Below are 14,990 nucleotides of genomic sequence, written 5' to 3' on the forward strand. Positions count from 1 at the left end.
AAGAATTATTAGGCTTATAAGTATCAGTAAAAAACACTGGGGAAGAAGAAATTTCTACTTAGTAGACAGGAAAGATTATGCAGCTATAAACAACAACAAAAGTTAGATATTGCTGTAAGCTTCATCTAAGAATGGCTCTATGGGTAAAAAATTAACAGTCAGATTTTTCTAAGCCCTTCTCCTGTAAATAGATAATTATGAGTATCCATTTCCATGGAAGAAGTGTTGGAGAGTTTCTGATTTTTGTGATCCCTCTCCCAGCAACACAATTATTCCAATCAAAAAGATATTCAGATATAGAGAGCCCGAATAAACAAGGTTTTATAAACAAGGATTTTTCCTAAGATTTTCCTTTCCCCACCTAAATCAGCCTAAATTTAGCACACCTATTTTAACAGACCTCCCAGAAACAACATTATAACTTCAACAGGCAAAAATGTAACCATATTTTTTTATTTTCTGGAACACTAGTTGATAAGATAATTAAATCTATACTGTAGATATTTTGCTGACTCAACTTAAAATAGATATTCTGTGGTAAAATGGTGTGTTACTTAAGAACAGGTAGTTAAGAATACTACTAAGACCCTAGTCTGTTTGGCTCAGTGGAGAGAGCATCAGCCTGCAGACTGAAGGGTCCAGGGTTCCATTCTGATCAAGGGCTCATACCGGGGTTGTGGGCTCCATCTGCAGAAGGGGGAGTACAAGAGGCAGCCAATCAATGATTCTCTCTCATCATTGAGGTCTCTATCTCTCTCTCTCTTCTGCTTCCTTCCTCTGTGAAATCAATAAAAATATAATTTTAAAAAATCATTTTAAAAAAAGAATACCACCAAGTTAAAGTACTCTTTATTTTTTTTAATTTTTTGTAGGTAAACTTCCAAGTCTTTTTAGAATAAGAGTGATTGGCTAAAATTTAGCTATCAAACTAAAATTTCTAGACTCTAAACTGCCTATTGACATTTAGAACAAAACTTAAAAATATAGATGCTAAAATTGTAGCTATGGGATGGGATATGCATATACACTGTATCAGAAATATGAAATATATAAAAACAAAAATCTAAAAATGGTTTCAACAATATTAAGTTGATATTTCAAAATTCTCAGTAACGTTTTAAGACATAGAATGAAGGATATAATTGTTTATAGACTATATTATCTTCTTCTGGACAATTTTCAAGAACAGGTATATCTCCCTACTTAGTGGTTTACCATTATATACACTAGAGCTGATTCTTTTAATATCATAAATGCAATAAGCACTCTTTACTTCTATTTATGCTGTATAATGAACATCACTAATAATCATGGTGACATAAGTTACCATTATTTGGTTTGTCCCAGGCTCTCTGTCATGTACTAGTTGTTATTTTTATTTCATTTTAAGGATACATATAAAATCAGAACCCACAAAAGTTCAATTAGGTCATGTACCCAAGTAAATATTCAACCAAAAGTCTGTAGTTTTCAAAAGTCCTCCCCTCATTTGTCTCTCCTTGTTGATCCATTAGTTTTAAAACAAAATCCAAATAAGTATGTCTACACCTCAGAGTGTGAAAAATATAATATACACTTGACAGTTTTTCACACTCCAGAATAAAATGCAAGAATAGTATTGACCTTGAGCAAGAGGTTCCCTGTCCTGCTTTTGGCTGATTATACATACCTAGCAGAGTCTGTCCACTCATTCCTCAGGTTTCCTTTATGGAATTGGGACTGCTGGTTTATTTTCAAATAGCTTCCCATTCTCAGGAACCAATGTGTTACAATTGGTTTTGAATAACTTTAAAAGTGAAATGGTGCAAGTATCATTTTTCAATTCATGTTTTTGTAGTCTTCTAAACCCCCTTGTAGAGCAGCAGTTATCAAATTTTAACTTACATGATAAAGAGTGCTATGGGACTTGTTATCATTGCTATAGCCAAGGCCCTTCTCAAAGATTCTGTTTGCATAGGTCTGAAATAGGACTGGGGGTTTCCAAATGATTCTGATATAGGTGATGTTTCAAAGACAATTTGAGAAAAATAACTGGATTTTATCCTTCTTCATGATAAACTGAATGTGATGATAATCATGTTTAAATAATGAAAGAGGCAAGGTAAACTGCAGGTTTAGATTAACACATTATGTCCTATTACTGCTGCTTTCTAGCTCTGACTTGGGACAAATCTCTTAACCTCTCTGAACCCCAGTGTTGTGAGGATTTAATGAGATAAAATGTGAAAGCCCTTCACACAGTACTTTTCATTTACCAAAGTTCTCAAAAACATTTGCTTCCTTTCACTTTCCCCTTTTAAAACTCAACTCTTTGTATTCCACATTCAGTTTTCTTTCTCTTCCACAACATTACTAAGAAAGAGCAAAATGCTGCAGCTCAAAAATGCCTATGCATTGAACCAAGGCTATTTATTTCCTTGATGATTAATCTTCTATTCGTCACTAGTTGAATTTTCCACTGGCACCAGTACTTTTTGGCATTTTAAGCCTTCTTTGGGCAATAACCCCATTTGTTTAGAGAAAATAAAGGATAGAAATTTAACATTTAACAAAATAATTTATATCAATAATACACTGTGTTCCCACAGCAGGAATTCACCTAAGCTCTGTTACGGAGACTTTTCTGGTTCGTTCTGAAATGGCTGTCAAGTAGTTTGACTTATCTTGGCCTGTGTAGGCAGCACTGACCAGTTTTCACTCTGGCTTCAAATAGAAGTAAATTACTTTCTATTGCTGGACACATTACAGAAGACCTAAGTGCTTTGGGAGAGCTAAAAGAATATAATCTCCAAACTGGGTAATAGCAGTGCAATGGAAGAAGACAGGAAAGAAATGTAAAATGCTGGGCGGCTTATACTTTAATCTTTATGATTTCCTTGATACAGGTTAGGTTGGTGAATTACAGAAGGATATTCTCTCACTGATTAACTTCTTAGAACCAATGGGTTTTTCATCTTAAAGGGGCCCTTACTTTATAAAATGATTTCTAATGAAAAGCAAATGGTAGTAAACTTTAAGAAAGGACAGAATGGTATAGTCATTAAAGCATTATTGAAGGAATATGAAACACTTATTTGAAAGAACTACTGGATAGCCAAAGAGGATCTTTAAGCTCTCAATAGCTTTCTAGTTCTGATTCATTTCAACATTTAGATTTCATCAGCACCAACAGAAAATAGCAGCTTCGATGCAGATTTGGTATATATTTAGAATTTATTTTGCCATCTTTCATTTACAATGCTCTTAAAGGCAAAAATAAATACTTGGAAACAAAAATAAGATAAAATGTATTTATCAGTACAACCCACTCTCAGGAATCAAATTTACAATACTTATTTTATCCAGAACTAAGTCTAAACCTAGCTCTGCTGCTCCTATGTCTTGTGACATTGGTGATGTTACTCAACTTCCCTGGCCCTCCATTTTCTTATGTATAATTCAGGAATAACACTAATTCCCTCATAGACTTATTATGAGAATTAAATAAAGTATCTAGGACTGATGCTGGACCATAGTGGGCACTCAACAAATAAGTAAATATTTTTACATAAATAACAACAAAATCAAACAGAACTTCAAAGGAAGACAAGCAGGGCATTTTCACAGGCTGTCTAACTATAATATTAGGTACAGAATCATAAAAACTTAGTTGCCACAGGAAATTTTAAGTGATTGGATTTCTTTAGAACCAAATGTTTGAGCTTTTGCTGTTTTAGAGTTAAGATAATCACATTAATCTTTAGTTTTAATAAATTTATTAGTGTTTCTTACTATAATCATTATCTGAGGCTTTCCCCCATGGATTTACCTGTGGAAGAATGTGGAGTACCTACCACTTCATTGTTGTGAAGGTCTTCAGATTTATTTGGAATATAGCATACTGTACAGTGATACCTAATATTTGGAAGTACATTTATATAAGAATTTGTCACAATTATAATAAGTTAAAGAAATCATTTTCAAAAATTTAATTGTATATAGGCAAAATTACAGAAGTCTTGAAATATGCAACAGCTTGAAGTTTAATTGCAACTGGAAAACTATCCTTTGGAAAGTGTATGTGGATGGAAATATTTATGAGTTGGCACAGAGAGCTGGCACAGTACATTTGCTATGGGATAATTTTAACTGTTACCTTGTTTTACAAGCTGAATTTTATCTGTTGCTTTTATGAAAGGATTGAACAAGTCTATACATTTATGCTACATGGTTAGATTACTGTTTTAATTTCAACTCCAAATATGTTTGAGAAGATTTAATAAACTTCCTACAGAAAAATGATCAAATGAAAAAAACTATGGAAGATTTTCCACATATGAGCATCATAGTATTTCACATTCTCTATTGTTTCCTATATCATAATTTTGCACCAGATTTTGATAAAGGAAAAGATATGCCTCAAGAATTTTATTATTTTGGACAGTAAAAAAAAAAAAAAAAAAAAAAATCCAAAAGTAAACAATTATCAAACCAAAGAAGAAAGCATAAAAAACATTAAAAATCAGAATCATGACATGCATGTTAAATAGAAAAGGGAGCCATATGAGTTTTCTGCTCATTCTGATTATAATCAAAGTTTGTCAAAACAGAGTAGTCTTTGCCCCAAAAGATTCAAAATTCCTAAGTTTACTCTTAAGTATTAAAATAGCTCCACTTTAGAAGTATTATTAATGTCATGTGTCCACCTCTGAATGCATACTTTGAAAATATTAAATTTTAGTAATATGTCTTATGGAAATATCTATATATAAAGTTGTTCATGCAAGACTATTAAAATAAAAAAATAAAAAATCTAAAATTGTCCAAAGTAAGCAACTGATTAATGAGATACATTCACAGAGGATTACTCTGTAGCTATTGAAAAATGATGTAGGAAAATATAATGACATGAGGAAATGGGCATTTGAATTCAAGTAAAAAATAAAGTGATCCTATTTTTGTTTAAAAATTGTGCTTATGCACTGGAAAACTGGTTTTATTATTCACTAGTGTTTTTCTCTATGTGATACAGACTTATAGTAGTTTATTTGCTTAGAAAAAATGTATATTGTAAAATTATAGCAATGAATATATATTTATCTTTATAAGTGCTTATTATAAAAAATGGGGGGGGGGGAGGTATATAAGTAATGACAACTATCTTTTTACAAACAAGTAGACTACTTCTTCCTGTCCAACTTCCTGTCAGAGTAGTGAGTTGGATCAAACCAGGACAAATCATCAGAAGAGCCAACTCATGAATCAAGGAAGAAAACTGAACAAAGGCCAAATGTAAGTTAGGAACTAAGGAACCAGAACAAAGTCAGAACCCAGGGAACCCAGAGAACATTACACAGGTTATCCAGGGATCAAAGGGCCAGAGACTGAAACCCCAGGGGCGAAAGCAATTGTTTCTGTGCCCAGCTCCCTCTTCCATGTTAAAGGTCTCTCACTCAGACTTTAACAGAGCTCTAGGTGAGCTGCAATTTTCCTGAAATTGTATTAGAAAAGGCAACTATAAAAACAAACACTTTAAATTCTAGAGAAAACCAATGACCTAAATTTAAATTCTAAACTCCAACATGAAATTTCAGTCTCTGATTCCAGAGTAGTTTGCTGTGCATGTTATGAGGAAAAGATAAGGTTGTACACAGCTTGAGAATTTCCCTGCTAATGTTCCCCCCAAACTATAAATGGTTTTATAGGGAACTTTAAAGGAAATCCTCTTCCAATATTACTACAGCTATGGTGAGAGATAAATCACTTAATTAATTTTAAATAATTATCTCCATATTAAAATAATCTAAATTCAGTTAAATTTTCTTCATAGGCTGGTAATGTGTTTTTTGTTGTTTTTTAATTCACCTCTAAATTTCTCTAAGAAAGAAACATGAGACTCAAGAATCTCAGTATAGCCCTGACTGGTTTGGCTCAGTGGATAGAGCATTGGCCTGTGGACTGAAGGGTCCTGTGTTTGATTCCAGTCAAGGGCATGTACCTTGGTTGAGGGCACATCCCCAGTGCAGGGTGTGAAGGAGGCATCTGATCGATGTTTCTTTCTCACAGATGTTTCTGACTCTATTTCCCTCTCCCTTCCTCTCTGTAAAAAAAAATCAATAAAATATTTTTAAAAAAAGAAAAAAGAAAAAAAAAAAGAACATCAGTATTGCCCTGGCCAGTTTGGCTTAGTGAATAGAGCATCAGCCTGGGAATTGAAGGGTCCCAGGTTCTATTCCAGACAAGGGTACATGCCTGGGTTGCAGGCTCGATCCCCAGTAGGAGGTGTGCATGAGGCAGCCAATCAATCTCTCAACATTGATGTTCCCATCTCTCCCTCTCCCTTCCTCTCTGAAATCAATAAAAGTATATTTTTAAAAAGATTTTTTTAAAGAGTATCAATATTATAAGAAAGACTAGAAGTACAGTTTTTTCAGGGACCAACCTTTAAGTTTCCAGAGGACAAACTCTTGTGCTAATAGAAGACCATTACTTAAATTTAACCAAGGTCCAGCATGGATGGACTTAGAGAGAATTGTGCTAAGTGAAATAAGCCAGGCAGAGAAAGACAAGTACAATAGGATTTCAATTGTATGAGGAATCTAATGAACAAAATAAACTAACAAAATAAAAACAGACTCAGAGAGGAGACTGAAAGCTGTCAGAAGGAAGGGGTTACATGGCTTGGTGAAAAAGGTGAGGGGAATAATAGAAAATATATCCAGAGTATATTAAAGCTTTGCTTACAGAGGTAAAGATGGAACCCCAATTTTAAAAGAAAAGGGGAGAAATAAGGAGAGTGGGGAGAAATAGGTTTCCATGCAGTGTAACAGTGGCTACTCACAAGAGGGCACAGAATAGGATCTAGATTTCAACACTCAAAAAAGGGTTGGGGTAGTCAAGGGTAATGAAGTAGTCACAGAGATATGGGCAAGACTAAATCCTGAAGACCTGCACCCAGAAAGATATAAGAAAGGAACTCTTAGCACATAAAATAGGACTTTCTTACAATGTAAGTTGAGAGTACCAGTAATAGGTATTGTAGTTTATTTTAGAAAGAAATCCGTATTCAAGTGATGAGTGGGAAAGCACTCAGAACCATATTGCTAAACACATAGTACCTATAAGGTATCAAAACAACCAAAATATTACAATATTATTACAACTCTACATTTGACTTTAATATATTTTGCCATTTAAGTTACAAAGCAGCTTGAATTCTAAAGCTTTCAATTGAAAAACAAATTGGTTCCTTTAAATTGCACTTAGTATAAACAAATGGACAGAATGACCAATGATGACTATATAATATCTAATTATAAACTCAGGATAATTAAGAGAACTCATTAACCTTATAAAGAGATTAAACAAGTATGGATTATTTTGCTTTGAAGAAGTTATTTCAGTCCTCTGTACCTAATTTTTTCATTTATCTAATGTTCATTACTAGCCCTCACATCACTGGGCTTAATTCATGGGAGCTAACAACACAATGGTCCTATTTTCCAATCTAGTCTTACAGGATTTTTTTTTCTAATTTTTAGTCTTGAAAAGATATAAAAAATTAAATACATTCATCAACACAAGTAAGAGTATTTTTATTGACATGCATAAAAGACTATGAAAAACTGTGATAGTTAATCACTGTTAATCTTATCTTCAAAGTCAAACAATTGATGCACAACTGTAACTGCACAGAAACTTTATTTCTTTAATATGACCTTTTCTCCTTTCTTTCCTTTTGATTCAAACTTGAGTCATCAGGCATCCTGACTCAGGTGCCTCCTCCTCCCTTAAAGGATCACTCGCTTCCTTAATCATTAAGCCCTCAGAACGAAGAAATTCTGATAGACGTCAAATAATCTTAGGAACAAAGCCTTGGGTCTGTTGACCCCAGAAACCAGAGTTTCAGTCAAACTACAGATAACATCTAACCCCCCGTTGTATTTCACCTCCGGGCCCAGAAAAGCATAAAACCATATGAAGGGACACCATGGCTGATATCAGGACCAGCTTCACTGAGCAACTACACTCTACCCTAGTACTGACCAATCAGGAGAAACCATGACCCTGACCATCACCCTAAGTCCCTTAGTAACCATTATTAACACTTTTTTTCCCTATAACCTATCCCCTGGAAGCCATCAGGGAGCCAAGTCATTGACCATGTCTCCAGGCATGGGCCACTTTCTGAAATAAACCCTCACTTTCAATGCTGCAAAGTCCTATTCATGTCTTACTGGACTTTGATGCAAGCAAGCAAACAGACCCTTTTAGTCCCATAACAACTGACTAAAAATGTTTTATATCATTAGGTGCAAGACCCTAATTTAAATCAAGATAACTGAGTTCTCATAAGAGTATAGCATGTTCATGGTGTTTCCTTATTTCCTCCTTAAATTAAAATTGTTTATGAAAGAAGAAACTAGAAATAAACAAAACCCCTACCTTTCCCCAGTGCAAAGTTGAAAAGGCAGCTCTCAGGGGATGCTTGTTTTCAGTCCTGATAGGAAGGAAGCACTCATGGAATCCATTTCCTGTAGCTATTATCAGCAGTTTCCACAGCCATAATGGAGGGCTCTCACCCCTCCTAGCTTTCAGATGTCCTAAAAAGTCAGAGATATGCTTACTCATTATTTTATAATAGAAAAGTAAAATACATGAATTAAAGAAGGGAGCATGGCTCTTTGGTGACTAGAAACATACATTTTTTTTTCCTTAATTTGAAAGTATATTTTATATTTTTGTTCTGAAATAATTTAAAACTTACATAAATGCTATAAGAAGTATACAAAATATTCTTACATTCTTCAAACAGATTTATCAATTGTTAATTTTTTGCCACATTTGCCTCATTTCTCTCTCATTCTCTATTTATATGCATGTGTATGTACATGAAAAAACACTTTCCAGGACTGTTTGAGAGTAAATCATAGACATGTATCTCATTACCCTTCTAATACTTCAGCGTGTATCTCCTGAGAAAAAGACTTTCTCTTACATAGCTCCAATACTATGCACAATACTAAGAAATTTAACATTGATGCTGTTAATGCTAATCTATTTTCCATATTCAAATTTCACCAATTATTCAGGCACATCAATTCTTAGTAAGCAGTTTTAACAAATAAACCAGACATTTTATTTTCTTTAATGGACAATGGACAATCAGAAGTTACAAAAAGCCAATTTATTTCCCAGAATACACTAGGTGCAAACATATATATGTAACTAATTTGTTAAATGTAACATAGACTAGCTATCTACTAGAAATTTGTTTGTGCTATAACTTAATATCCTCTTTGTACAATGAACTCCCAAATATTTTTTAAAGTGTTTAAAGAATATATACCCAGTGAGTATTTATATCTGTCTAAGGAGTTTTCACTGTAACTGCTACTGTACTTTAAAATTGTATACATATACTGTATTTTTAAATTTTTATACAAATTCAACGTTTAAAGGCTTAAATTTTAAAGGTAGATATGCCATGTCCTCCCCTAAAAGAGAGATTATGTGTGTATTTCAGCCAGTTTCTTTTTTTATTTAATAAGAAAGGTCTTATATATTTCTAGTTCTATTTAAATGATTACTTGGGTTTTTAGTTTGTTTTTTCATTTACTGGTAGAGAGCACTTTTAAAAACTACTATTTGGAAATGATGCAAACAATATTTATCATCATTTCAATTCCCTATGTGGAGATATGTAAAGAAGCCTAAATTACTTTGTATAATTACATTATATAGATTTTATTGAAAATATTTTATTTTTAACAAAAGTATATTTAGATAAGTTACAAAATGTAAATAGGCTTGGAAGATAATGAAATTATAACGTTCATCCTACAAAAGAAATTTTAGCCCTAGCTGGTTTGACGCAGGGGTCTTCAAACTACGGCCCGCGGGCCACATGCGGCCCGCAGAGGAGTCTGATCCGGCCCGCCAGGTTTTTTGGGCAGTGAGCGCAGCCGAGGTGTTACAGTAGGAATTAGTAGTTCATATAGTCCGGCCCTCCAGCTCTCTGAGGGACCGTGATCTGGCCCCCACTTTAAAAAGTTTGAGGACCCCTGGCAGAGTGTCGGCCTGCAGACTGAAGGGTCCTGGGTTCAATTCCAGTCATGGCACATGCCCAGGTTGCAGGCTCGATCCCCAGTGGGGGACGTGCAAGAGGTAGCCAATAAATGATTATCTGTCATCATTGATGTTTCTATCTCTCCCTAACCCTTCCTCTCTGAAATCAATAAAAATATATTAAAAAAAAAATTTAAGTAAGGCAAGACAGCAAAATGTCCAAACCAAATCTAATGCTGATACCTCATTTGTGCCTCATATTCACATGAATACTGGTATAAGGATAAAAAATATAAACACATAACATAAACTTTAATGCTTAGTTCCTTCTTAGCTTAATTTTAAAGAATAGTTAGGCCAGGTTTTATTTTGAAAAATTCTTCTTTTAAAATATATTATGTTGATGCTGTTATCAACACTGTATTAAAATATTCCTGAAGCAATTCCATATCCCAACCTACATCCTCCCTGCCTAACTCATCAAATAAATTCACATCTTTAAATTGTAATACTTAATCCCAAGTCAAAATTTAAAAAAACAACAGGAAAAAAATTTTTCAAAACTCCTTGGAATACAGTATGTGAAAACATGGTAACAGCTGCTAAGCACAGATGAAGTCTTTTTGTTTTTACACAGAGCAGAAACCATTAAAGTCTCTAAGAAGAGTCACACAACCTTGATTTTCTATGCTGTTTAAGTTTTACTGCATCTCCCAGGAAAGGAGTAGCTGCCTTTAACATTCTTTTGGGGGCTACTTACTTGGAGAAGAAATTAAAAGTGCCTACTAAGCAGAATGAACTAAAAGTGCTACATTCCCTGAGTTTCACCTCTTCAGAATTTGAATCCTCACTACTTCCTTTTGTTTTTCAAACATGTATCAATATAAGAAGCACCTAGAGTAGGAGTTTTAAGCACAGCTAAAGTGGCTTAGGAGCAAACAACCTAAATAAACCAAGAGGAGTTCTCTGCTTACCAAGCTACTTAAGTTGTTTGTTCTATTCTCTTCTCCAAATGGTACCTGCCATTTTATTTTTTAAATATATTTTATTGATTTTTTACAAAGAGGAAGGCAGAGGGATAGAGACCCAGAAACATCAATGAGAGAGAATCATCAATCAGCTGCCTCCTGCACACCCCACACTGGGGATGTGCCCGCAACTGAAGTACATGCCCTTGACTAGAATCGAATCTGGGACCTTTCCGTCCTCAGGCCGATGTTCTATCCACTGAGCCAAACCAGTTTTGGCATACCTGCCATTTTAAATAAACTCAGGCCAATTATTTGTTTTCTGGCTTATAAAATAAATTCCTAATCTAGATAATCACTGTTCTGCTGTGCATTTGTCTGGAGATTGCCAATCTTTGTCATGGGTGCCTTAGTAAGGGAAAAACCCAACAAAGACAGTTCTACTGCATTTGGACTCCAAAACAGACATTAGTTTGTACGATTTCATCACAGGATTTATCAGGGTTATGTGCTGGAATCTGACAACTTGATTTTGATTTCCAACTCTAATGAGGGAAAGATCCCAGAAAAACAAGTGACTTAATATCTCCCTGTCCCTTCTACCTCATTCATATATAATATTTAGCTCAGAATGTTGTAAGGATGAAATTTAATATAATGTCTGTACCGTTTTTAACATATATTAGTATTCAAACTTGCTTTTAGCTATGTGTACCAGAATACCTAAGTAACAACATCTTGAACTCATACATCAATTTGAAGGTGGCAGTTGTACTCATGGGCTCAGTAACTCAATACTATTATGATCAAATCTTTATTGGTCTCTTGGCTTGTTTCCCATGTATGTAAACTCACAGTTACAAGATGGCTTACATCACATTAGTGTCCTCTAGTCAGCCCATATCCCACCGCCAGGTTTCAGTAACTGGAAATGTCACATGCTTAGAGAAGTTAGAAAAATTAGTATTTAGCTTTTACATATTCTATAATAAAAGTGTGGGAATGGGTGTTGGAAAAATAACCAAGAGTATCTACCATTATTTGCTTTGAAGAACTTGATATTTTAGTAATGTTATTAAATCCTATAACAAAATATTTTGTTTTTACTCTAATAATATACATTTATTTTTGTTGAGGTTATTACTTTATCAGTACCCAGAAGCCTTCCACGCTCTAATCTCAGCAGCAAGTGATGGCATGTGTTTTGTTTTGTTTTGTTTTCCATGAAAGCTGATTAATCTGCCTTCTGTAAAACCTGTCACAGACATCAAAACAAGAGGCACATCCCAGGATTATCCTAAGAAAGAAAAGCAAGCAAATATATCCAATTATTTTATTTAAAGCAAGTTCTTAAAATTTTAATTTTGTAATTTATTAAATTGAATAATTTACCTACAGCAGTGGTCAGCAAACTTATTAGTCAATAGAGCCAAATATAAATAGTACAATGATTGAAATTTCTTTTGAGAGCCAAAAACCGACTTCTGCACATGGGCCACGAAGTTTCAATAGCACTGTACCTGCGCGCCCGCACGTGGTATTTTGTGGAAGAGCCACACTCCAGGGGCCAAAGAGCCGCATATGGCTCCAGAGCCGCAGTTTGCCAACTACCGACACACAGTATTTCCTTTAAATAACTACTCTATACGTGATTGAGTGAGGTAAACTGTCCTGCCTGCAGCTATAAAACTGACTCTATGTCTTGCACATTGCTTCTGCTTGCACACACATGCTTAATCTTCATTGCCATCTTCTGGAGGGTTTGCTTTTAGATGCAAATAGGTAATATAAAGCCAATACAGCTCCTCCCTTAAAGGGATCTAGAACCACAGACCCTTTTGGTATCTCAGATTTAAAAAAAAAATATATATATATATATATATATATATATATATATATATATATATATATATATATATATATATATACAGGTCAAATATGCAGAAGTGGAATTGCTGGGTTATAGCCTACTTCTCTTTTTAATTTTTTGAGGAACCTAAATCATGTTTCCCTTTGTGGCTGTACTAGTTTACAATCCCACCAATGGTTCCCTTTTCTTCAGATCCTCACCAACACTTATTTGTTGATTTATTGATGTTAACCATTCTGACAGGTGTGAGGTGATATCTCCTTGTGGTTTTAATTTGCATTTCACTGATAATTAGTGATGTTGAGCATCTTTTCATATGTCTATAGATCATCTGTAAGTCCCTTTGGAGAAATATCTATTCTGATATTCTGCCAATTTTTTTTTTAAATCTTTCAAATCTGCTGTTATTTTCTTTTTTCCTCCTCACACACAGAACTTCTCCCCACACATATCTTGCAGCTGTAAAGTCACTTCATGTTGGTCAGGTACCACTTTATCCCTAAAACTTATTTGTCATCAATATAAAACATTTAACTAATGTTAAATCTATAAAATATTTACATGGCACAGCACATTAAGCTTTAGACACTTGGCAATTAAACCACATAAAAAAAAAAAATAGGATAAGACCCACATGTTCAGAATCAGGTATTCACAGTCCCTGTATGACAACTGTACAATGTTCCAAAGGCAGAAGAGCCAACAGGCAGTTACTTCAGAGGACACTGAACACTACAACTGGGAAGCACATTACAACGTTACCGCAGTGTCATGTACCACCCCACCTCTCTCTCAGGTGATCTCATACTCTAGAATGCCAAGACCGGGTGATGCAAAATAAAGACTGACAACACAACATTTACTCTGTGGACATATTCTAACTCCAACTATGCACGCATTGTGATTTTGAAAGCAACTCATCCTAAAAACTTGTTACGATCATCATAGTTTATCAGGTTTTTTGATCCAACAATCTTGCACTCGACTGTTACTTCTTTTGGGGTACTGCTAGCAGTATAGTTGAGCTGGACAGCAACTAATGGCTGTAATAACTCACAAGCAGTTTTTTCCCATAATATGGAAAAAATTTTAAGTCCATGTTTCCCTCAGGAGGATAAACTGGTAGAGTTGTTGTGCTTTCACCCTTAGAATTACCAGTGCATTCTACTGCTGGTTTTCCTTGAGGCTTTAATCCAATTATTCTGTTCATTTTCACACGAATACAAGGGTGTCCTTAGAAGTAGCCGAAATCAGAATCATTCTCCCCACTGCATGCTTCAAGTAAGATAAGAGGAAACTGACATGCTTCATAAACTGGCCCTTCAGTTCAAAGAGGACTCCATCATCCTGGCTGTTTTTGAGATTCTTCTTTGCTTCCTAAGCATATGGCTTTAGAAACTTAAGGTCTTCAATATTACCATTATAGGACTCTTTTTCAGACACACTAAATGAATATTCCATCGCTGTCACTGGTTTTGGGAAAACTGTAAGTCCTGGACTAGAAATCTGGTCTCAATATTTTAGAACTTCATCATTCAGCGTCTGAAGCATAACACACATTGTGAATGTGAAGAGTGCAGCCACGAACCCATAAAAGACTAGGTAGAAGAGCAAGATCAAGCTTGCACTCTCGATTGGGCTGGCAGCATGGAGTCACAAGATAGCATCTGGAGTGGAAATTTCCTCTCCCGGGCCATGGGGCAGGGGGTCGTTGGCGCCTCCTCCAGGGCCTCTCCAGGCCAGCGCGCTCCATACAAAGGAGGCCCACACCCCTCCCACCCACTCCCCCCGCCCCTCCCCGTACTCTCCAGGCTCAGCTCCGGGCTGCGGTCACTCTGCCAATTTTTTAAAAATACGTTTATTTTTTTACAGTATTAGAGAGTACTTAGATGTTCCCCCTTTTTTTCTTCCCCTTGCTCTACACTACCCAATTCCCACCCACTCCAGGCCTTCACCACCCTATTCTGTATTCATGGACTCTGCCCATTTTTTAATGGATGGTTCATTTTTATGTGTGTGTGACAAGTTGTGTGAGTTCCTGAAATATTTTGTGTATGCTTGTTTGTTTTGTTTTGTTTAACAGATGCTAATTTTTATTTATTTTA

General features: G+C 35.0%; 1 pseudogene across 1 annotated transcript; it reads right to left on the reverse strand.

The window, feature by feature from the left end:
• Positions 1–13,772: 13,772 nt before the first annotated feature.
• Positions 13,773–14,500, reverse strand: LOC311628772 (sodium/potassium-transporting ATPase subunit beta-3-like; annotated as a pseudogene). The gene has a single exon. The product of its transcript is annotated as a sodium/potassium-transporting ATPase subunit beta-3-like (transcript).
• Positions 14,501–14,990: the final 490 nt, after the last annotated feature.

The sequence above is a fragment of the Pipistrellus hanaki genome (assembly GCF_964339955.1).
Source record: "Pipistrellus hanaki genome assembly, chromosome: 10".
Classification (NCBI taxonomy): domain Eukaryota; kingdom Metazoa; phylum Chordata; class Mammalia; order Chiroptera; family Vespertilionidae; genus Pipistrellus; species Pipistrellus hanaki.